General features: G+C 30.7%; 2 long non-coding RNA genes across 3 annotated transcripts in view; one reads left to right on the top strand and one right to left on the bottom strand.

The window, feature by feature from the left end:
• LOC141452200 (uncharacterized) overlaps window positions 1–12,240 on the top strand; it is a 66,824-nt gene extending 54,584 nt beyond the window's left edge. Inside the window, exons 2-5 of one of the 2 annotated variants that reach the window (XR_012457271.1) lie at window positions 10,350–10,437; window positions 11,046–11,112; window positions 11,190–11,249; window positions 11,363–12,240. This is a non-coding gene — a long non-coding RNA (uncharacterized lncRNA). The remainder of the gene's footprint in view (window positions 1–10,349; window positions 10,438–11,045; window positions 11,113–11,189; window positions 11,250–11,362) is intronic. The other variant, XR_012457270.1, reaches the window with a different exon arrangement.
• The window catches only part of LOC141452199 (uncharacterized), a 100,504-nt gene that overhangs the window by 61,813 nt on the left and 15,293 nt on the right, over window positions 1–23,398 (bottom strand). The gene's annotated exons all lie outside the window — the stretch shown is intronic.

The following is a 23,398-nucleotide window of genomic DNA, read 5'->3' as shown; positions in this document are numbered from 1 at the left end:
TTGTTTTTATTGAGACAAGGTTCCTTTTTCAAGTTCATTTCTTCACTTATTAGTCCATTCTAAATAGACTAATGCCATAAAATTATACAATTTATTAAAAAAATTATACATTTTATATAGAAATAAATGTGTTATTTTGAGTTATATTTGAGTTTTTCACTGTAAGCAAGAAAATATAGTATCGGGTCGGATCCGACCCTACCTTGGTGTTCGTGTCGGGAAAATTCATCTTGTGGTTTGAGGGTTAATCATGTTTAGATATGAAACGTTGAAATACACTCTGGAACCATCTTCAGTTTACGAAACTACGTATGCATGCCAAGAACTATTTTGTATTCCACCAAAACAAAAACAAAACTATATGAAACAATGGGTTTGAAACAAGTATTTTATGTTTTTAAATTGATATGTGGTTAATATTTTTAAATGTTTTATATTTTAAGTTTTCTCCTGTTCGTGCATTTTTTCTAATTGTATGTCTACATATACTCGTATATTATTTTTTAAAAGTATGGTTTATTTAAAAAAATAATTATAATTATTATACGAATAATTGTGGATTAAATATTGCTCCAGAGTGAACTGATACGCTTCATACCTAAATTAGAGAAGAATATAAAAAGAAGGATGAAAAATGGACTTTTGTGTTTACTACAAATACTAGAAAGGAAGTTTATACTGCTGTAGGATCTCTTTTTTTTATATTTATAAGAGAGCAAAGTTCATCTGGATTTTTTTTTCTTTTGAACATCCTGAGTTAAGTTCTGGGGCTCCTGCGTACCACAACCTCTTGGTCCTCAACTTGTTTTCAGACCATTTAACATTCAAAAATTCATATCTTCGATTATTTCACGCTCATCTATCTCTCTTTAAAGACAACAGGTTGGCCTATGGACTTCTTCAGTCGAAGAGAATGGATCAGGGTGCTGTTGGGGACTTTTGTACTTCCTCTTATTCTTCTAATCCACATGAACTTTGCTCTTCAGTGAAATCATCTTCCAGATTACAGATAGAACTACAAAATGCTGGTACAGTAAAAAAAATCAATGCCCCCCCCAAAAAAAAATGAAAAATTATTTGTCACCAGGTGTACATTACATTTTCGAGGGATACCTAAGAATCTTTTGATTTCTCAGTAAGTCTGCCTCTTTTAGAAGTTTGCATCATTCTCTAAGCACTGCATGCGGAAAAGAATGCAAGGAGTAAATAGAATGGCTTCCAAACAGAATACCTGGTTCCGTTCGCAAGGGAGCTCCGGTACATGGTGAATGTGATGCTGACATGCACTCAATGCCTGAGTAATGGGTGCACATCAGTCAACGTAGCTCAGTCTTGCCTCTTGTCTCTTTACATTCCCACCAACTTACCCAACCGTTTCAATATTTATTTATTCAAAATATAAACCTTCCATTTTTCTTTTGCTTCAATCGAATTTATTTATAAAAAAAATAAATATAAATTACAAATACAACAAAAAATCCGAAACATTCTTTTTCAGCAGTTATTTCAATGTTTTACCCAATAAGAATTTAGCAACGCATCTACTTTACTGGCGTGAAAACTAGATTAAAAATAAAATAAAAATCTAAACGTCTCAAAATTCTAAATTGCTAATTTTCTTCACTTTCCAAAAATTTGAGTCATACCTAATGATTACCAATATTATTAAGTCCCACATCTAAGTTCGATTAATATATAAGTCGCAGCAAGCGGGTACAATTAATACAAATGGTGAACTCGTTGAGAAACTCCTTAAGCTAAGGTGTCTCGTCTACGGAGAATAATTGCAAACATTCTTTCAGCTTTAAATAAAATCCAAAGCCAAGACCGGAAATCGTACCCAGTACTCCACAATACATATTAAGCTTTGCAGGCCGCGCTTCTAACCGCCTAAGATATGACCTTAAGTGTGTGAAAAGCCTCCGTTTGAAGGGACATCCTTTAAGAATGAAAGCTCGTTTTTTTTTGTTTTTTTTTTTTTTTTTAAAGGATAATTAGTTTTGGGGCCTTCGGAGGAATAACTGGATAGGATTTACACTGAAGTGAAGTTTCAGTTTAGTTACTGTTTTACTATACAATTAAATATGTTAAAAAAATATATTAATTAGAGGGTTGAGAATAGTACAAGAGAAAATGCTCTGTTTGTATTGGTCCTAGAGTTGTACAAACAAGGCAAGGATTCTGTACACAGAGGTCAGACTCGACTTCATTAGGTATAATTTGAATTAACCTTTCAAAAAATAACAGAAATTTGAAAATTAACTGTTATACCAGAAGTATACCACACAATACAACACTTCTTCAACATACCTGACCAGAGAACACTTATAGTCGCATCTCCGACACTCGCACAATGTTGTTGTAGATAAGCTGCAGAGTTAAGCTTTCTGAGATAAGCAAATTTTCGCTTATCCCAAACATACTCAGTCAAACAATCTGTACTCTTGTCCATATACTTAAAAAGAAGCTGATTCCTAAGGGAACCATTTAAGGGATCTCTTACGTTGCATTACCATCATCTTTACAGCCGCTCACTATCCCGTATCGATTCTACAATTAATGCAACTATTTAAATTAAATTTTTTGTTGGTGTAACGGAAATAACATTAATAATATATTCTGTTGGAGAAGAGAGTGAGGGAATAATCCATTAATAACATATATGTTTGTTATATTAACATAATATTAAGCTGTCTGTAGGACTTGAAGGAAATATATTAATATAATTACAGGTTAGGTTGGGCTTTCATTTCGGTTGGTAACATTGTACATCTTGACCACTTGCCCTCATCTTCTTCGTGTAGTCAACACAAGCTGCTGATAATTAAAAAAAAAGAAAGAAATTCCATTTCAGTATTTCTAAAAAAAAAAAATTCTGTTACTTATTAAGAATTAAGATGATTCCGCACAAACGCTTTAGATCGTAAGAAACTCCAAACTCGTATTTTGAAATGCTCTTTTTGAAAGTGTTGCTAAAAAACTATTACAAATCGAGTTAAGAATTAAATATTTCACAGCAATCCAAATTTAGAGAATCATTAAAACAAATAGAAATATAAAATCTTTGGAAGACTCTAGATTTTTTAGAATGAAACTAACAAATTAAATTCTATAATGAACTATTTTCTAGAATATTTAGTAAACATCTAAAGTATTTGGAAGGTCTCTGGAGCATTTAAAAGGAGTCTAATAAATTTACAAGTTCTACAAAATATTAAGAACGTCTTTAGAGTTATTTAGTAGGTTCCTTAAATATTTAGATCTCTTGAGCATTTAGAAACAATAGTATAATAATCATAGATTCACATGTTTATATAGAATCCAAAAATGAAATCCTTAAAGTATTTAAAAGGTTGATTTAGAAGATCTCTAAACTATTTAGAAGATTTCTAAAGTATTTAGAAAATTTCTAGAGTGAAAGTAACTTTTTTAGTACATCTTTGTATTTCATTCTCTCTCATTTTGGGAGTGTTAATCAAAATCAGAGTTCAAAAAAAGTCCTTAATTTTGATCAAAAAAACATATTTAAAAAACAAATTAATTAAATTATAAAATAAATGTTTTCTCGATAAAGTTTATTTAAAAAAAAGTTCGTATTAGGCCCAGAACTTTTTTGTATTTTTTAATAAGACAAAGTAGGGCTTTTTTTCCTGGGATTTTACCTTAGACCTTAATTTTGGCGTCTCTTAAATTATTTTTCCTTAAAAATTTTTACGAATAAGTTTTACAATAAATTTTTTTAATGAACTTTTATGGATAAAGTTTTTTTTGAGGTAAAATTATTCAAATGACTTCTTCAAAAATATTGTGAAACGTAAAAGCTCAAGTTCAACGGATATATTTCTGGTAAGAATAAAATAAAACGAAATATTAAAAATAAAAATTAAAACAAAATGAAATTAATTTCCCATTTTCAATCCATGGTCAGAATAAAACTAAAATCCGTGGATGAATAAACTTGATAAGTCGTACAAACCATTAGGGAAATCAGTAATAGAATTTTTGTTTAATCAATCAAAACCCACTTCAGTAAATGCTTCTCAGTTCACTTTAAATCTGAAAAGGACCTTGTAATGAAACTAAACAAAGCACAAAAATCAAAAAACTTTAGTAACGATCAATGCAAGATGAAAAAAAAAAGATAATTCCACACGGAAGTAATCTGAAAGTAACTTTTCGCTAATTGTTTCATGAAATATAACTAATTCTCATACTTTTGCAGTCATAAAGGCACTGCATTCCTACATGTTATAGTGATTAACCTTTTGACCTATTGTGCGCGTAACCATGCTAACACATTACCACATCAATCACCCACTTTTATGCTCAATTATAAAAATAGAATAAACGGATATCCATAATTTTGTAAATAATCAATAGTTTAATTTAAAGTGATTAAATATTGGATAAAAATACTTTAAATTCGAAGTGTTTATTAAAGTAATATTGTTAATTCATTTTGGATTTGTTTTACGCGATAAATAATGATTTTATCGATATAAAAGTGTAGTTTCGAAACAAAAGGAAGGAGCTTTACATTAGTTGAACAGATTAAAATAAAACTTCATCTTGCATAGTACGAGTATAATTTGGTGGACGAGCCCAGAAATAGCTCAGCGGGCGGCACTGTTTTGAACGCATTTAGTTCGACTAGTAGACGAATTCTAACACCAAAATTTACGACTGCTTCATTATCTTCTCAAAACTATTGTCTAAGAACAAATTAAACGAAGTAAAAAAAGAAGTAATTTTCAATAAAATTGTGAGAATTAAGTGAATAACTTCTCTCGTCAGTAGCAAAAAAACAAAATAGAAAAACAATTATTCACCTTAAATAAGGAAGTATTCGTCTAGTACTTAGACTATTAGTCTTACACAATTCGTCTAGTCCTCCGACTATTCAGGTGCACTGCTCCTTAATTGTCTAATCGCGCAGATCATATCCTCCAACCCAACGTACAACTCGTAGCCTGATTTGAAATTAATCCGCACTGACTGATCAGGAAATACGCTGATTGAGTTTACTTTTCAGCGTATTATATTTCTACAGGTCTTCTTCAGCGTTCCTTTTCAATTTTATACCTAGTTTCGGCAGCAATGTTGTGGAAAAACTTATAAAAAGTCCAAATTGTAATGTTATCTGCAACAAACTAATTGTAAACATACATTTTTACAAATTGCCCTTTTGTACAAACGTTAAATTGATGTTTTCAAGTAAGCATGATTCCACTAATTATCGAATTGTAGGCTAAGTAATTGCAAGGGTGTTTAGATAACAAGGATGGGTTTAATAGTAACAAAATAAAGATAAAATAAAAAATTGTGCTTAAGCGAAACTGACAGCTAAATACAAGCTGTGTACAAAGTAGACGTTGTACCTTGTCTTTAGTTCTGTGCGGATACATTTTGTACTATAGTAATTAACAAGAGTTTTTACTAACTATACTTTAATATATATACTTAAAGCAGTTAAATACGGCCTGTTTCTTTTCCTTTAGTAAAATACCGCCATTGCCTGTAATCAATACCTGTGTACTACTTACAGGAAATAGTAATTAACCAGATTGCTTAATGAGCCTTGCCAGTGTAATTTCAGTTATTTGGTGTTGTCATGTTCCGTTCGATTAACTCCGCCATTCTGTCGCCTGATGGCCTCCACTTTTGTCCTCTATCCTCATTCAAAGAATCCAAATGTCCAGATAGAAATGGAGAATCCCAACTCTGCCCATAACAAGTCTTTCAATTAGGATAGCCCCTTACAAGACAAGTGCCACTCTTTTAGCAGTAGTTTCTCTCTCCAAAAAAAACTTTTTTTGCAATCTGCAGATTTTATTTTTTTTTTTAGCTTTTTCTGGAATTTTGTAGATTTTGAAGAACTGGATTCTCTAAAAGTGTGCCTTGTCTGCAACAACTGAACTAAACAAATCCAAAACGTTTATACCTAAAAGATCACTTATTGTCGTTGCAAGAAGTCGCGTAATATGCTTTTTTCTAACATCTATCATGTTCCACTTCATTTTTTAATTTTCTTATATATGTACTAAAAAACACAGCTTCTGAAATTCTCTTTAAATCTTATGTACTCGCCAAGTACATTCACATTTTTTTATAATTTGTATTCAAAAGATTTTTCGAGAAAAATTCATTTTATGACAATTGATGCAGGTGATGGATGAAGAAGCTACCTCTAAGGTGTCAATTTAGGATAAAAATATAGTCTTACCACTTACATAATATTAATAACATGACTTTGCGCTTTCGCGGCATAAGTCAGCATATTTTTTTGACAACTTCCGTTTCATGTGAGTACCAAAAACTTTATCTTTTTTGTTTTTTCAATTAAGGCGAGTCAACATCCAAGGTAATTGGTGGCTAAAGCTTGTTTCAATCACTGTCGGCTCGCAGAGAGGGCTAAGGGCCGGCTGTTGGACTCGAACTCGGGGTCTGTCGGATGCTGGGAATCCAGTATGCTAACTAATGAGCTAATCTCTTCCCTCACTTAGCACTCTTGCTTGAAACTAATTTCCATGGAAAGTGATTGGAGATGGTTTTTCCAAAAAAGGATGATTTCCTTGTAAAAATGTCCTTTCATTTAAGTAGAAAATTAGTAGGTATTAAATTTGTTACAAATATTTCTAATTTAAAATAAATCAGAAGGATTAGAAGTAATAATTGAGAGAACTGTTTAAGAAAAATACAGAACTGTAGCTTTATTTCTAGCTCTTTAAGGGAAAGTGACAATAAAGTTCTCAAAAACCTAGTTTAAACCTAAATTAAAAGAAACATGAAAATTATAATGAATGAAAATGGTGCACATGTCCGAATTCCACCATGTACACGGGCCATTCGCCAAATCTGCTCTAAGATAAAATACATTCAAAACGAACAGTAAACCTAACGATTTCGCTCTCCTTCTTCGAACAAGGACTATACGAGGGTCGTTTGAAAAGTCCGTGCAAAGTCAGAGAGATAGCACTACTGGCGCGTATCGAGGTTATGTTTAGTTAGTAGCATCTCTTGGAAGAACACACACCAAGTTTCAGCCAGATCGGTCTATTTCTTTATGTTTGGCATTCGTTTGAATCGAGGAAGTCGAGTGATTTTCTCACGCTTGACCAAAAACGAAATCGTGTGAAGTGTTGCAAGGACGGTTTGCAGCTGTTCCAGAAGAATCCGCATGACTTTAAGCGTCGTTTCGTCGCTGTGGATGAAACATGGATACATCACTACACTCCTGAGACCAAAGAACAATCTAAAAAATGGGTTACCAAGGGGGAATCTGCGCCAAAAAAAAGGCGAAGACCGTTCCTTCGGCGACTGTCTTTTGGGATTCGCAAGGAATAATCCTCATCGACTATCTGGAAAAGGGTAAAAATTTACAGGTGCATATTATTCATCGTTATTGGACCGTTTGAAAACCGAGCTGCAAGAAAAACGCCCACGATTGGCCCACAAAAAATTCCTTTTCCATTACGACAACGCACCAGCTCACACCTCAGCAGTTGTGGTTGCAAAATTAATGGAAATAGGGTTCCAACTCGTTTCACATCCCCCCTATTCTCCAGACTTGGCTCCCTCGGACTACTATTTGTTCCCCAATATGAAGAAATGGCTGGTGGGAAAAAGATTTTATTCAAACGAGGAGGTGATTACAGAAACGAATGGCTATTTTTCAGACTTGGACAAATCCTATTATTCGGAAGGGATCAACAAACTAGAGCAGCGTTGGACGAAGTGTATAAGCCTAAAAGGAGACTATGTTGAAAAATAAAAAAGGTTTACTCCAAAAAATTAAGTAGTTTTTATTTTTGCACGGACTTTTCAAACGACCCTCGTAACCACAGTTCATGAAATATATAAGACATTTAATAAAAAATCAAAAGCTAATAAATAATAAAAATGATCTAATGAATATAAATAATTCCAATCAACATTAATGAATTCACAACTCATTAAACAATTAAAACAACAATTCATTCAACATCATTCATATTTTCAACAATACAATCAACTATATAAAATAACTTCTCACTGAATTAAAGTTTTTAATATATTGTACAAAATTATTAATACATTAATTTTCAGATTGTTGTAATTAATCTTTGGTTATAAAAATAGCCTTGAGATATCATTCATTCAAATAAGAAAACATTAATCTGGTAGGTTTGTAATTATTGCTAGAACAACACAAAAAATTACATAACTGAAGGTCGTAATGGGTTAAGCAAAAAAAGAAATAAAAAAATAGTTTTATATCAAGTAAGGAAGTAACAAAAATATTAAAGCTATTATTAATCGATTAATCTAAATTATTACACAATAATTGTGACAAATTGATTCAATAAAACAGTAAATCGTTACAAAAAAAAAGTATAATAAAGTTCTTTTTTTGCATGAGTAATGATTCTATTAACTCTTTTATTCTATTAACGAAATATTCAAAGTTTCATTTTACGATGAAAATAACTGACTGTGGGTTAAAAATTTTAGAATAGTAACTACGAACTTTGTAGATTATGTTATTGAGTGCCTATAAACAAAAGAATTGAGCTAATTTTGATTCAGAAATTGAAATCCTATACTTACCCAAGGGTTGACACATGATTGCTTAAAATTTAGGGTCTTTCTTTATAGGAATGTGTTTTAAGGTTTTTTTTGTGTAAGCTGTGCAGGTTTAATTAGAAATTTAAGAATTTATCATTAACTTAAGATCTGAGGTTATGTTATGAGAACCATTATAATCATTTTTTGTAAAACAGCTAAAGAACCCAATGGTTTTGTTCATCTATTTACGGAATGAATTCCTAAATTTTAAGCATTTTTTATTTAACACAACTTAATTATTTTCAGCAACAATTTAGAATTAATGGTGAATGGTAAATTAGAAGAATATGTAGAGCAGCTGAATGTGTAGATACTGTGTTCGTTTTTTTCTTTATTAGTAGCGTTATTTATGTAAAAAGAGAACAACAACTAAGATTCCCGAAACTTTCCAAATTATTCAAAGTACCTAACATCAGTCTGTGGTTAATAATAGTAACATGTAACCAGGGAGATAAAATGCTTGAAATGAGCAAAAATTCAATGGAGTTCTTTGCAGGGCTAAATTTATGTCAAAGGCTTTCATCACCATCGTAACATTTTTCTACCTAATCCAGATGCAGTTCAGGGTTACGGATTTTAATTTAATGTTATCTAGACGCCACTGTATCCGAGCGGTTACAAGAGAGATCTGTAAAGTTAATATGTACTGTGGTACTGAGTTCAATTCCCGGTCTTAGGCTTTGGATTTTATTTAATGATTTAATAAAAGAACTTTACAGTAAAGTATGTTTGCTAGTCGCCTCCGTACGCGACACTTAATTTGGTAGTTGGTCGTAAAGCCCGGTTCGATATCACTTCTTGTCAGGTGCCCTTTACCAACTCAATACTTATTTTTGGTAAAAAAAACTCAACTACGAAACATTGTCAGTGATTTGACGGAGATAGAAGTACTTCTGTTATTTCTTTGCAGTAAGTATCTGATGTTACACTTTCCGAGCAAAAAAATGCCTATAAAATTGGTTAAGATATTGCAAAAATCATTAAAAATATTTGTGCTGTTTTAAGAAATATTCTTAAATTAAATTGTTATTTTTACCCAAAATAAAATCTTTAATGATTAATCTGCCGAGGAGTGTACCTTCAAAAAGTAATAACTCCTTCTGAGAGCTCTTTTATTAAATTTAAATTTAAAAGTTTTTTAAATTTACGAACAAATTAGAAATTACTTAATAATAAAGTAGTATGGATCTTTTTCAACAATACTGCATATTCTAGCCGCCTCAATATTTAGAAATTAGTCACAATGTTTTATTTTAGTATTCAAACAATTAATGTAAGTTTATGAGGCCTTTTTTCCATATAAAAGAACATTTATTACTTAAATCTCACTAAAATACAATAAACTGTACTTACAAGAAATTAGTATCATATTGACTAATATTGTTACAGTATTAGTTAAGTTTATTGCATAGATTTGTTGTGACATCTTCAGCATTATGGTAAAAAAATAAGGAAAATAATACTTGATTTCTCTTTAGACTGACGTAATATAACTAAAGATGAAGTTCAACATAATTTTTCTTATTTCGTTCCAAAAAAAAGTTTAACTGATCAAAAAAGTGAGAAAAACTGTAAACAAAACTGAAATAATTCAATTAAAAAAACTTGAGTGATCATTCTAAATATAATAATTTCAATTATTCAATAAATTTGCTTTTAAACTCGAAACAGAAATCACTACAATTTGTAATATTTTATTTACATAATATAATAGTTATTTTAAAATCTAAACATTTTTGTTACAGAAATCTCAGGGACTTAGCGGAAAATTATGAGGGCACGTTTAGGCAGTAACCAACTACGGACTTTCTACGATCTACCTGGCAATCTTCCGTAATGAAACTCTTAAAGTTTAACTTTATTTTAACTAATTTTAACAGTTTTCTTAATGACAGTTTTTTATTAGATAATATTTCAACTTTATTTCTAAATTTATTTGTAGTTTTTATGTTTGATTTCTCTCACGAATTATTCTTAAAACTGTTCATTAACTGAAACTAAAGCAAAAAACTTTTATTCGTTCAATCTTCATTTAAATTCCATTATATTATTATTATTTAAACTAATTACAGTTATTTTAATTGCCCTTTTTATTTTATTGTTTTTCTTTAAGCATTTATAATTAAATATGGACAAATATTTCTATTTTCAAGCGTTTTATTGCTTTAAAGACTACAAAAAGAAGTTGCATGCTAATATTATCAAAAAACAGTTTCATTTTTAAAATTAGAACTAATTTTACACAAAATGTTCCAAAACACAACTAAAACTAAGTAATTTAAAAAAAATGATTCATTTAAAACAATCAATTGAGTAATGCTAATGAGACGATCGATTGATTTTAAAATCAAAACGCGGAGAGCTTTAGAATAATTTCAGCATAAACTAAACGAATATACTTCAGCATAAACTAAAATCTTTTCTTTCTACTGTTTTTTTAGAATAGATCATCTAAAAGGTTTTGTCGGCTGACTGTTATTCGATGAACAATAGTTAGCGATTATTCAAGTAAATTTAAGATTTTTAACATTTTGATTAACTTTTAGTTGGTTGCAAAAATCAATAATCAAAAATTTATTTTTCAGACACTGATTGGGAACACTATTGAAATTAACTATTTTAATAACACTGAACAAAAGAATCAGGTAAATGATTTATTTATTCATTTTTAAATTGTGAATGGATATTGTTTTATCACAAAATAATAAACATCTTTTGAAGTTAAAAAGAATAACTTTACTTTTATTGTTTATTGCAGGACAGGTTGTGCTGAAGACTGAGATGAGATACGTCCTTGCGGTTGATCATAAATTTAGGCCAATAAATGTACTACTGCAAAGTCTTTAATTTCACTAATTTTTCATAATTTGTCTAGAAAATATATATATATATATTTTTTTTTTTTAACTAAATATACAAAAGCTGTAACATTATTTCAGTTAGAAATTGTGTTCATCAATGGTAAAAGTTGTTATTTTTGTCCGCTCGGAGTGCCACCTGTCGTGCATGAAAGAGCCGCCTTTATAATATAGCTGACCAATGGGGTCCCGGGAACACGCCCCCGACACGCCTTGCTCATCATGGCTTCCACCACTCTCCTGCCCGTCAAACTACTACTACCCGCCAACTTTGAAAGCAGGATGTTTCCGTAGACTAAAGCAAATAGTAGCCACCTACTGGGTTCAATTCTAATAAATAAATAATATTATTTCCTATAAATACTTGAAAATACTTAGGCAATTTTGCTTCCAAGTCATACAATTTCTCTCAGCAAAGGCGTTAAAGTCACCATGAATTCTATCAATAAAGTTAAGTTTAAAACTTCTTATTTATTTCCGACCTTTTCACATTATTAATTAGAACATTAAGCTGGACACAATAAAGAAAATTTGGCCCATTTTCTTCAGTTGCGCTTTTTTATCCAATTACTAAACAGATGTGTTAAGATGTCAGAATAATTTTGAAAGATTTCGATAGTAAAATACAATTCTCAATTCTGTCTCTTAGCGTATCCGCCTTTATTGTGTTATTCGTATTTTATGCTCTAAATAATTTACATTTTTACTAATAAGTTTTTGTTTTTTGAAGATTATTAAAATAGAGAAAAATGAGAATTAGTTTTCAGTTTTCTTTAAAAAAAATAAATTAATGCAGCTCAGTTTTTTTGTTTTTTCGTTTAAAAGATAGATTGCAAAATGTTATTGTGCAAAAACATGAAAGTAGGAAACTGAATAATACTTAATTAAATCACAAATCTAAAGGAATAAATCTTCAAAACATAAATAAATAACTTTTCTCTATACTAATTGGTACTGGGGGATCTATTCGCAATTTAATTATCTTACTGTTATAATATCAATTGTCTTTATGAAATGTAGCATCTTATATTATTTTAGCTTAAAAGTAATAGAGTAAAGTGCCTTCATTATCTCGCCGGATTTGGAGCTAAGAGGAGCTAAAACAGAATTATTCTTGCGAAAAATTAAATAAAATAGTAACTAATTATCTTTAAAGGTTAATACCATTACTCGTGCCGATAAACTTTTATAGATTTAATTAAATTTTTGTTACGATAATTATAAAGAACATTTTCAAATAATTATATTAGTAGAAAACTGAGAAAAATTCAACAATTTAACTGAAACCTTCTCTGATTGAGTCTCATCTGCGTCTATGGTCTCCTTCGATCCATCAGAGCTGCTGCAACCTGAAAAGAATGCTTAAAATCGACAGTTTTTCTCCGCCCTATTTGCATAGTAAAGATCTGAGAGGCAGAAATACGTAACCAGATGTACCAGGCACTTTAGGAGGTTAGTCCAGGACAAAACAATACGGCAGATCATTTGTTTAGAAGGTTGGACTGGTGATGAACATTTTTATAGGGTAGCTGTTTTTTATTGAAGAGATTCTTTAGGTGCATTTGGGAGGAGCTGATCATACAAGTGAGCGGAAGAAATAAAAGTATCTAATTTAGGAACCGCAGGTTGTTGTAAGTCCTAAAGATAGAAAACACAAACAAGTCTGTGGAGTTCAGACATTGCAGTTTCATAATGATTACTGTAATAAACATTTAATTCCCAAGGTTAAGCTTCAATGTTCAAATAGCGAATTAAAAATTTTGTTATTCGGAAATGTATGTTCACAAATTAATCACAGATATCTGAAGCAACTCTTTTAAATTTACGATATCATAAAATGCAATAGAATTTCAGTTTTGCCATATTTGGAACATTTCAAGTAAGTCCGGTGTTCATCGAATCGAATGTACGAGTTCAATTTCTAGCAGGAAAAAAAAAAAATTAAAGAACAACTTTATTTATCGCAGAATAAATATTTATTAGTTGTTGATTGTAATCAATCTTTTGATTCAATAGATTTCTAATAAATTTGTATAGAGTGATTGTCCTAAGGATTGTTGGCCAGTTCATTTCCCAGAGATAATATAATTACCTACTATTGTTTCTGCAAACATAACATGCTTTAATTTATACAAATTTATTCATTGCCCATTTATATTATAAAATTAATCTATAACAATTTTCTGTTTATACTTAATTTTTAGTTAATCTTTGTTTCTAGATATGTGATTGTTTTAAAAATGTATTCTTATAAATTACGATTGCCTTTCTGATAATATGCTTTGTGTTGAAAACCTTGAATATATCTGCATCTTTATCTTAATTATTTTATTATGTAATCAGAAATAATTAAACAGAGAAGTAAGTGATTAATACCATCGTTCGACAAACTTCCAACAGTCCTTAACACCTCTAACATTAGAACATCGCTAAAGAAAATTAAAAAAGATTTTAACAATAATAATCGGATTGAAAATCTTGAAAGCCTATCTTGTGTTAGTTTCAATAAAATTCTATAACCAAGTGGTTTTCAAAGTGTATGCCGCAGATCTTTGGTGAATCAGCCTCGGATATTCTTTGAAAAAAATGGTAATAGAAACAGCAAATAGATACAATGTAGTTAAAATTTTATTCATTCAAAGACATCGAAATCAAAAACTGCAGATGAGTGCATCTCTTATCTATCTGACTCCATATTTACAATCAGAGCTGTCATTTGAACAAATATCGATTTCTAGCAAGACTGCATATTAATTTCCATCATACTGTTACATGTTGAATGAACATACTAAAAATGATTATGTTTCTTTGGATTTCTGAACTATGTGAAAATTGCTTGAGACGCTGATTGCCTACGAAAATTGAAAGAAGAATGAAAACTGCATTCACTAGATGACCTCCTTAATATTTTTGTTATAAACAAACTATCTAATAACAGATTCATGCAACTGTAACAATGCAACTTAGTTTTATTTGCTTCTTAAACTGCTCGGCAACACTCCAAAATCTAGTTTCTTTAATTTTTTGTATTCTAGTGTCCCACTAGAAAAATATCAAGTAAAATAGGTTGCACAATTCTAAGAAGATCGGAAACTACTGCTGAAATTACCAAATTAAATGTAAATACTGTTCAAATTCGGTAGCTTATCGGTTGCTGAAGCGTAATTAGGTAAATTGCACTCACAATTCTAAAAGAGGAACTGTTTAATGCACTTTGATGTAATATATAATATGAAACAACACCGTCACACCACTACTCGTATCTTATTAACAAGTAAACCAAACAAGCAATGTGTTAATTGCCAGGATATGTCTGAACAAGTACTTTAAAAGGTGGAAAAGCACCATGTTTGGCATGAACCTTCGGCACAGATCTCCTTGTAACAATAAGGAAATACCAAATTATTAACTTCTAAATGATAAAGTTATTGTTTTATTTAGTCAGTTAGTTTTTTAAAGTTTTATAACTAATAATTATGCCATGAACTATCTTCGCGTAGTTGTTCAGTTAAGTTGGAAACAAGGCAGTCGTTTTATTATCTTAAATATCATCAACATTCGTTTATTCGTCTATTTAATAGACAACATAGATTAATTACAAATAAATATAAGATTGAGATTTTCATTATTGATGAAATTAATTATCAATCAATTTAAGCGCATTTATAATGAGTTTGTTGAAATTATGAAAGAAATCGTTATTTGTTTGTTTTCGGGAATGGCCAAGTCCGAAACTAGAGAGTTTTGCGTTTCAAAATGCGTTTTGGATCTAGTCCTAAGCAATAGTGAAAGCCGTAGAACTGGTGAACCACTCTTTAAGCAGAGTTATCTGGACATTTATGGGCAGCCAATATTTATCATGTTGAGTTTATGCAGATATGAGTTCAATCTATCATGGATCTTCCACTCTTGAGAATGTAGCTTATGATTTTTAATCTGATTTTTGTTTATTATTATTATTTTTGAAAGAAGCTTTTTGTCAGGCTGTTTTCATCTAAATTCTGCTAATGTTGATTCCAAATTTGAAGGATTAGTTTCCGGACAATACTTTTTAAAATGGAATGCGGAAAACGGTCGTAACTTTCAGGCAGGTTTGCGTCCTTTATCACTTTTTTGGGCAACAAAATCAGCTCTTTCATTGCCATCCTAATCTACATTTACATTAAATTACATTCAATAGAAAAAGTAGTCCTATTTACTGTTTGTGCTTGCAATAACTTCAATTAAGATTATCTTAAGTTTATATATATATTTTTTTAAAAGTATACCTAATCACTATAATTATAATAAGTAAAGTAGAATCTGAGTATTAAGTTAATTTTTTAAATTAAAGATAAAAATCTTAGTTCACAAAAAATCTAAGATAATTGCGCTACAGGAACCCTTTCATTGGTTGCAATATGGCCATTAACTGAGGATTGTTGCACATATGCTAAAACCAGATTCCTTGCCTCTGGGTATGTGAAGATTCAAAATTTCACTTAGTGAGATTATCACAGCTCGTTGAAGCACGGACAGATCGAACCACCATGTCTCCTGGCTTACCCGCCGCTCGGTTCACTAAGTATATGGTACTCTATAATTCTTCAGCTCTTCCTAGATGGATTGATTTTCCATCTAAGCTCTGGCGGCCCTCTGGAAGTGTGGAGGATTGGGCAACAATGGCTACTTTGCATGGATTCCGTCCAGCAATCTCACCGCCAAAAAATTGTTTTAAAATCAAGTAAATATTATTCAAAGACTGAAAGTTGATTGGCCCTAGTGTACAGTTGGTTAATATTCTTCTTTTTTTTGAGGAGAGGGGAGATCTTCCGGAAAATTCAGAGGTGTTGACTCATTTAATAGCCTATTTCTGGTTGAATAACTTTACCAAACGGTATAAAACATTTGTATTTCCTGTGATTTTTGGTAATGGTAAAATTTACAATCTAAATATTAATATCAATTTTTAAAGTAAAAGCTACAGTTTCTTTTTAAACAAGTCTCCATGAAAAATTCCTGTTTCTGTGCTTGCTAAAATAAGAGCTATTGATAGGACGAATATAGTGTTTTTTTTGCTTTTTTTTTACAATGATTCGAACCTCCGGTTTCTCTTATTTGAAGCCAAATTAATATTAATTTTCTGAACATTAATCAACGTGAGTTTTGACCAACTTTTAAGAGATGTGTAACTGAAAATAGATCAAACATTTTTTGAAGCGAAATTACCAAATTATTTCCAAGCAATTTGAAAGAATAGCCTCTTGAAAAATAAGAAAGATTTAGCTTAGGGAGGAAAAAAATTCATTGCCCACGAATGAATAAAGCGAGATTAGTTTGAAAAACTAAATTAAGAAAACAGATGAAAATACTTACGATCTTCCATATTACTCGCAAATAAATTATTTGGGAGAGCACCTAGATTTCTCTCGCAGGTATAATAAAAGGGTCTGGCCTGTGCACGTAAGACCTGCTGCATTCCTGCAGTTAGCCACGCCCAAAATCTCCAAATCAAAGAAATAGGTTATATTTAAAATACATATACTTATATATTTTTTTAAACTAAATAGCTCAAATTAAAAGCGAATAAATAAATAATTATTAAAGAGCTATATTATCACCATTATCATTTGAAATTTATCCCAATTGATGCAGCCCTTCTTAAAATACAGTGCTCTCAGAAGTAGTTTTACCAAACCTTACGTTAGTTGGCTAGTGGTTTACATTATTTACTTCTAATAATTTATGTTTGATAAATAACCTTGTATTTTTTAAATTGTCTGCCAAAAATAAGAAAAGAAGTTAAAAACCTAAATAGCTTATTAAATGTCTTAAAGAAGTCAAATTCGAATGCTAAGATTATAAAATTCTCTTATATCTTTCATAATTAACAAATAAACAACAAACAAAAAGAAAGTGTTAAGTAACAAATTGATGATTGTGTTTTCATATTATTAAAGAAAAATGGCTGCTGATACCATCTATCGGTCAATACCTTGAACTATAAATAAATTCAGTTCACTCAGTACATTTACTTGAGACTGTTTTAAAAATACCTTTCTATTTCAAGCTATTTAAAGAGAACGGATCTAAATTATTTTTATTAGTTTATTGTATTGTGAAGACGACTTCCTCAGTAACTTTTGACAGATTTGTTGACATTTTAATTCCTCAGTAACTTTTGTATAAGAGAAGTGCAGGCAGCGAATTTAGTTTCCTTTTTAAAAGTGAATTTTTTCCAAAATTGGCTAAAAATTTGAGGGTTTTTTTAAAGGAAATTTGGTTTCCCTAATAACTTTTAAAGTACTTAGTTCATCTACTTCACAAAATACGTATATGCAAAATATAAATAGGTCGAATGCAAAGCTGCATGCTGTATAGAAATGTCAACCAATCTTTACTTGATTTTTAACAAATACTAATCTAATAATTTGAAATAAATAGGAGATCAGATTCTACGCAACTTTGTTAATTGAACTACGCATGTTTCGTCTATTAATTTAATTTTAATATGGAAAATAAAATCAACAAAAAGTACCAAAGAAACCAAACTTAGATTCTTTCATTATTATACTTTTAACCAAATATCATAGGTACCAAAATTGGCTGCATTTTAACAGCTACGATCATCCAGGTTAAATTGAAGTGCATACTCCTTAGTGTTGTTTTTGTTGATTAAAAACTCGCCCAACCTGTTACAGTTGTTTCATAATGGATGTTAATCCATATTTAAGCCAAAGAGACTACTGCTGATGTAAAGTGTTGGGCACTCAGTAGTTGTAGCGTGATTAAATAGTCATCCGAGATTATTTATTTATTATTTTTATCTAGGAAGTATATCTATCTATTTTCTTTTAATGAAACCTCCCTCTAAAGGTTCTAGGACTCGATCTATCTCGTTGTAATCATAAATTACAGACCATGAAAACATTTTTTGTTTCAATTTTCTAATAGAATTGTATAGGTAATTATTTTTTGAATTGACTTTTGAGTTACCCATAATGCTTTCTTAGTAACAGGTTACCGATTAATTTTCTTGGGTAAACTCATCCTTGCAGTCTAGTCTGGGAAGCTACGACTCTGGATGCACATGATAATGAGCAAAGAATTTTCATTTGAAATGCTTCTCCTGATGCGATCTAAATAGAATTCCAGAGTTTTCTTTTATATAACAGTTTAACTTTGATTGTATGTAAGATTACTGTTCAGATAGACTATCTTTTGTATTGTTCACGAAACGATAAAGGTTTGAAACAAATTATTGATGATCATATTAAAAGCCAATAGGAAAACAGCAGTCCGAAAAGTATCGAAAATGGGGAAACAGTTTTAATTCTTCTTGACCAAAGACTCTAAACATCGCAACTGAAATAATTCACTTAACAAATAACATCAATTGCATGAACAAAGCAATAATATCTAAAATAAATATTCGACAAGGTAATATAACAACTAAAAATATGAAAGAATCTGATTGGAAGCTCTTAAATCTATGGCCCCATTAATGGTAGTGCCTTACCCACACCGTAGTTAGTTCTAAAGTTAGCATGGAATCAATTGGCTTTTGATGTTAGGTACGATGTGAGATTAGGGTAAACAGAATGAGTAATATGCACCTCGTGGGATATTTAGATTTAATTTAAAACCATTTATTGAAAATAATAATTTCTTTTATAAATTACAAGGTAACAATATTTAAGGTTTCGCTTTTTTTTAATGTTAGTAAAATAAAAAGGAATTTCTGAATTTGGGTCAGAACAATGGAACCGTGAATTGGTAGTCGAATTCTCTGGCCACCTATTAGATAGCAACCATTATTCAGAAGAATGTACAAGGCTATTCATCTTAAGACCAAAGTTTGTTACCGTAAAGGAAGCTACGCTTCCGGAAATGATGGTAAGTTGTATTAAATGCTGCAGTACTTGGGGTAAATATATTGAGAATTACTTTTTGGACAGATTGACAGACCATTTTTCCGTTATTAAATAAATTTAGTGTTTTTATAAAGAAATCTATTGCTAATTATGTTGTAAAAGTCACTACTGCATCGATATACATATTTGCGAGTTTAATAAAGAAAGGATATACAGGTCACACTAAGTCACCCAAATAAGCCATAGCAAAGGAACAGAAACTTACATAAAAAGCGAATAATAAGTCTCTGTAAGAGACCAGACGGAAACTAGAGAAGTGAGAGGCAAGTTTTGACAAATGCTTACGAGGTTTCTCGTGGCGTGAAGCAGAATCTGACATAACCTAATGAATTACGATTCATCTTTTTTCTTGCTTGAAACTGGTCCAGAAGTGGTGCCTTTGATTGTTGGTAACACTGGTACACTGTCCAATCTCCCCTTCTTCTTGCTACATCACTCCCTCCTAAACTTTGGTTAGATTCTGTATTCGACACCTCCTTCTTTCTGTTCCGTAAACCACTATTCCAATTAATCTCTAACAAAATAGAATGTTTAAAATAAAATTAAATTATTTTAATTTTATTTTTTTACTTTTTGAAACACAAGTTATATTAATTTAAAACTTTTATTAATAAGCGCGTATTCTTAAACAATTTTTTTTATTGTTCTAATGAATAATGATTAATTAAGAAATGAAACGCCTTTCTAGCCAGCTTTCCTAACACATCTGTTGTAATAAAAACAATAATTATTTATTTAACAAGTGTGGAAAGTAGTACTTTTCCTCACGCGAGGCAGGGTTTGCACGCACGAGCGAGCGAAGCGAGGCGAGTGCAAGTGCAAATTGCCGAGTGTGAGGAAAATACTTTACACTAGAGTTAAATATTATATTTTTTCTGCAACAATTTATTAACTAATAAAATTAAAAATTTCATTTTTACAGTCTACAAAAAGTAATTTATTTATTATAAACATTTATTGTTATATTACAATTATTTACATTACTTACGTATTTACATTACTTATTACATTTTCTGCTGTTTCTTTTATTGATGGAGGAGTGTTTTCTAAACAGGCATCACTAGAATCCATTTTAAATTTCTATAAGGTAACACTATAACCTTTTTAACTGTTATAATTAAAAATATCTAATTATTTATTAAAGTATTATTTTTATTTCTATATTCCTTTCAATTTTTATTTTATAATATTCGTTTTTTAATTATTTAGTTACATTAAATAAGCTTATTAAAATTTTACAGAAAATATTTATGTTAATAACAAAACTTCTTATATCAAGGAAGCACAACAAAGTTTTTCCACTCACTAGTGAGGAAAGTGACACTAATGGAAATCTTTCCCCACTAGTGTGGGAAGTTGGGCATGACAAAGCTGATTCTAATTGAGTAATAAGAACTTCCCTACATGGTTGCAGAAAAATGTTATTTTATTTCTAAAACTTAGTAGGTGTTAATTACTAATGGCACATCTACAAGAATCTATTATCTTCTTATTAATTACAAAATTATTTAAAAAATTCCTAAAATTTTAGATTTCAACATCTGAGTACAGTCGGCCCTCCCATAAAGGACACTCTTACTAGCGGCCACCTCCATTTACGGACAGTTTTTGGATTTCCCCGTTTTACCCCTAGACACTTTCTATATAAAAGAACCTCCGTCTAACGGTCACTCTACATAGCGACCGCGGACATTTTGGGGAACGCATTATATGTTTCACCTCCCACCAACGACCACCTTATTATTAAAAGTTCGTTTGACGCGGTGATCAAAATAATTACCCCCTCTCAATTTTTTTTTTTTTTTCTGGTTTTTCCTAAAGTTTCCTATATAAGCTCATACAATCATTTTTCAATATTACTTTGTACGTACAATATTATTTTTTCCGATATGTCTCTCAAACGAAAGTGGATAACTCTAGAAGAGAAAATAAATGTGTTGGAAGATTTTTCAAAAATGATTAGATATGTAGTCAATAATATGTAGTTTTTTGATAATTTTTTTGGATAATTAAGAAAAATTTGATGCATATCATATAGCTAAATAATTATGCAATTATGCACGTGTTTAAATCTATTAATAATAAACAATTTTTAAATAGATGTTTGGAAAAAAAAACATATTTTTTCATTATGAAACTTGCTAACCTCCTTCTAACGACCACCTCCAAACAGCGGCCACTTTGCTTTTCCCCGCCAGTGTCCGTTGTTGAGAGGTTCGACTGTATATTTTTTTTAGTGTACTGCAGATCTTTGGGCAATATTCTTTCGTTATAGCCAACAGCGTGCATCGCCAGACAGTGAACTGTAAGAAGCTCCTAGAAAGAGTAAATCTAAGGGCCAGCAGCTGGATTCGAATCCACCATCTCCTCGTTGGAATCCAGTATACGACAACGACTTAACTATCCCTTCTCTCGAATTATTAATATTAATTTTTTAATTATTTTTTAGTTGGTATAGAAGACGGAAACCAATTCTAGGGGAATTTTGCTTTCAACGATCCACAGACAATTAAAAACTCAACTCTAAATATCAAAACAATAAGTATGTTACAAAAAGATAAATAATAAAATAAATAAAATATGTATTTGTCATTAGAAAGGTGTAATAAATAAATTAGAAAACAAGTAGGTGGTTACAAAGTGGAGATTTGGCATGTACAAGATATTGAAAAGGCAGTGCATTTTACAATTAGATTGATGATGTAGCGAAACTAAATGATTCTACAATAAAGATGAACCTTAAATAAAGATGTAGATGTTTATTATATACATATGTGTGTGTGTGTACAAGTTAACAGTAGAGACTTGTAGATTGAATTAAACACTCAGATGAATAATAACACGAAAATATAATGCTGAGAAGGCGTAAACTATTTTAACTGACGTCAGACGTGTTTTAGAAGCTGTGGTCGGCCTGCGTGCCATAGTAATGGATGTTCGCTTATTTATATCATTTTGAAAAAAACAAAAATAAATAAATGAACGTACATAAAGACTAGTTGTATTTTTATTTTCCATGCCATGTTTGAATCGGTATTTGTAAATGTTCAATGTGCATGTATTTGTGTGTTTGATAAATAATACATAATATTTTATCAAATATTAATGTTATATATAGTACTTTGGTTAAAAAAAGAAATTGTGTTCCGTAGTTATTTTACAATTTGATAGAGTATTGCTACTGTTTAGCTGCTGGCATGCTGCACACAGTAGTGGGGTGATGATCTCAAACGGCCCAATCCATTTACTGTCTTGGAATCTCTAGTGCTGCACGAGAAACGAGACAAATCTCGGTCTCGTCTCGGTTTTTCAAATATTAATTTTTACCTACAAAATTATAAAATTGTGTTCTTTATTGATAAATAATCATTACGGGTATTGAATTAATTATTAAAAGATACGATTTTATTATATATGTTCAACATTACTACATCTATTTGACTTCGAATTACATAAGTAAAGTAAGCAAAGTAAAGTAATCGCCTATTTTTTCAGGCGGGGCTTTACGTCCAACTACCAATTAGGTGTCGCGGACGGAGGCGACTAGCAAACATACTTTACTGTAAATTTCTCATATTAACCATTAAATAAAACCAAGGCCTAAGACCGGGAATCGAACCCAGTACCACAATACACATTAGCTTCGCAGGTCTCGCACCGCTCGGCTACCGTGGCGGCCCCCTTCGAATTACATAATTTTTACATAAATTCACTAAATTTCACTATTCATATCATTCATTCATTCAATTTCATAAATTTCACTATTAATAATCTAATACTTTGAACTTTGATATTATTTGAATTATATTTTAGAATTTTGGAATTAGTGAATTTGAAAAAAAAAGACTATCTATGCACCTAAAAAATATTGCCACAAATTTTCGTTTTTAAGATACACTTTGCCCAAGCATTGATACATAAAAGAGCTTTTACTGAGTCAGAAGTTAGAGAAGATTTTCTATTGGTCCTTATCATCGCAGCTTGCGAAAATAATCTTTCCGATGGCACTGAAGTTGCACAGAT

Source organism: Rhodnius prolixus, unplaced genomic scaffold (genome assembly GCF_049639745.1).
Source record: "Rhodnius prolixus isolate KJV_2025 unplaced genomic scaffold, Rpr scaffold_3, whole genome shotgun sequence".
Lineage (NCBI taxonomy): Eukaryota > Metazoa > Arthropoda > Insecta > Hemiptera > Reduviidae > Rhodnius > Rhodnius prolixus.
This window is presented reverse-complemented; position numbering and strand designations above follow the sequence as displayed.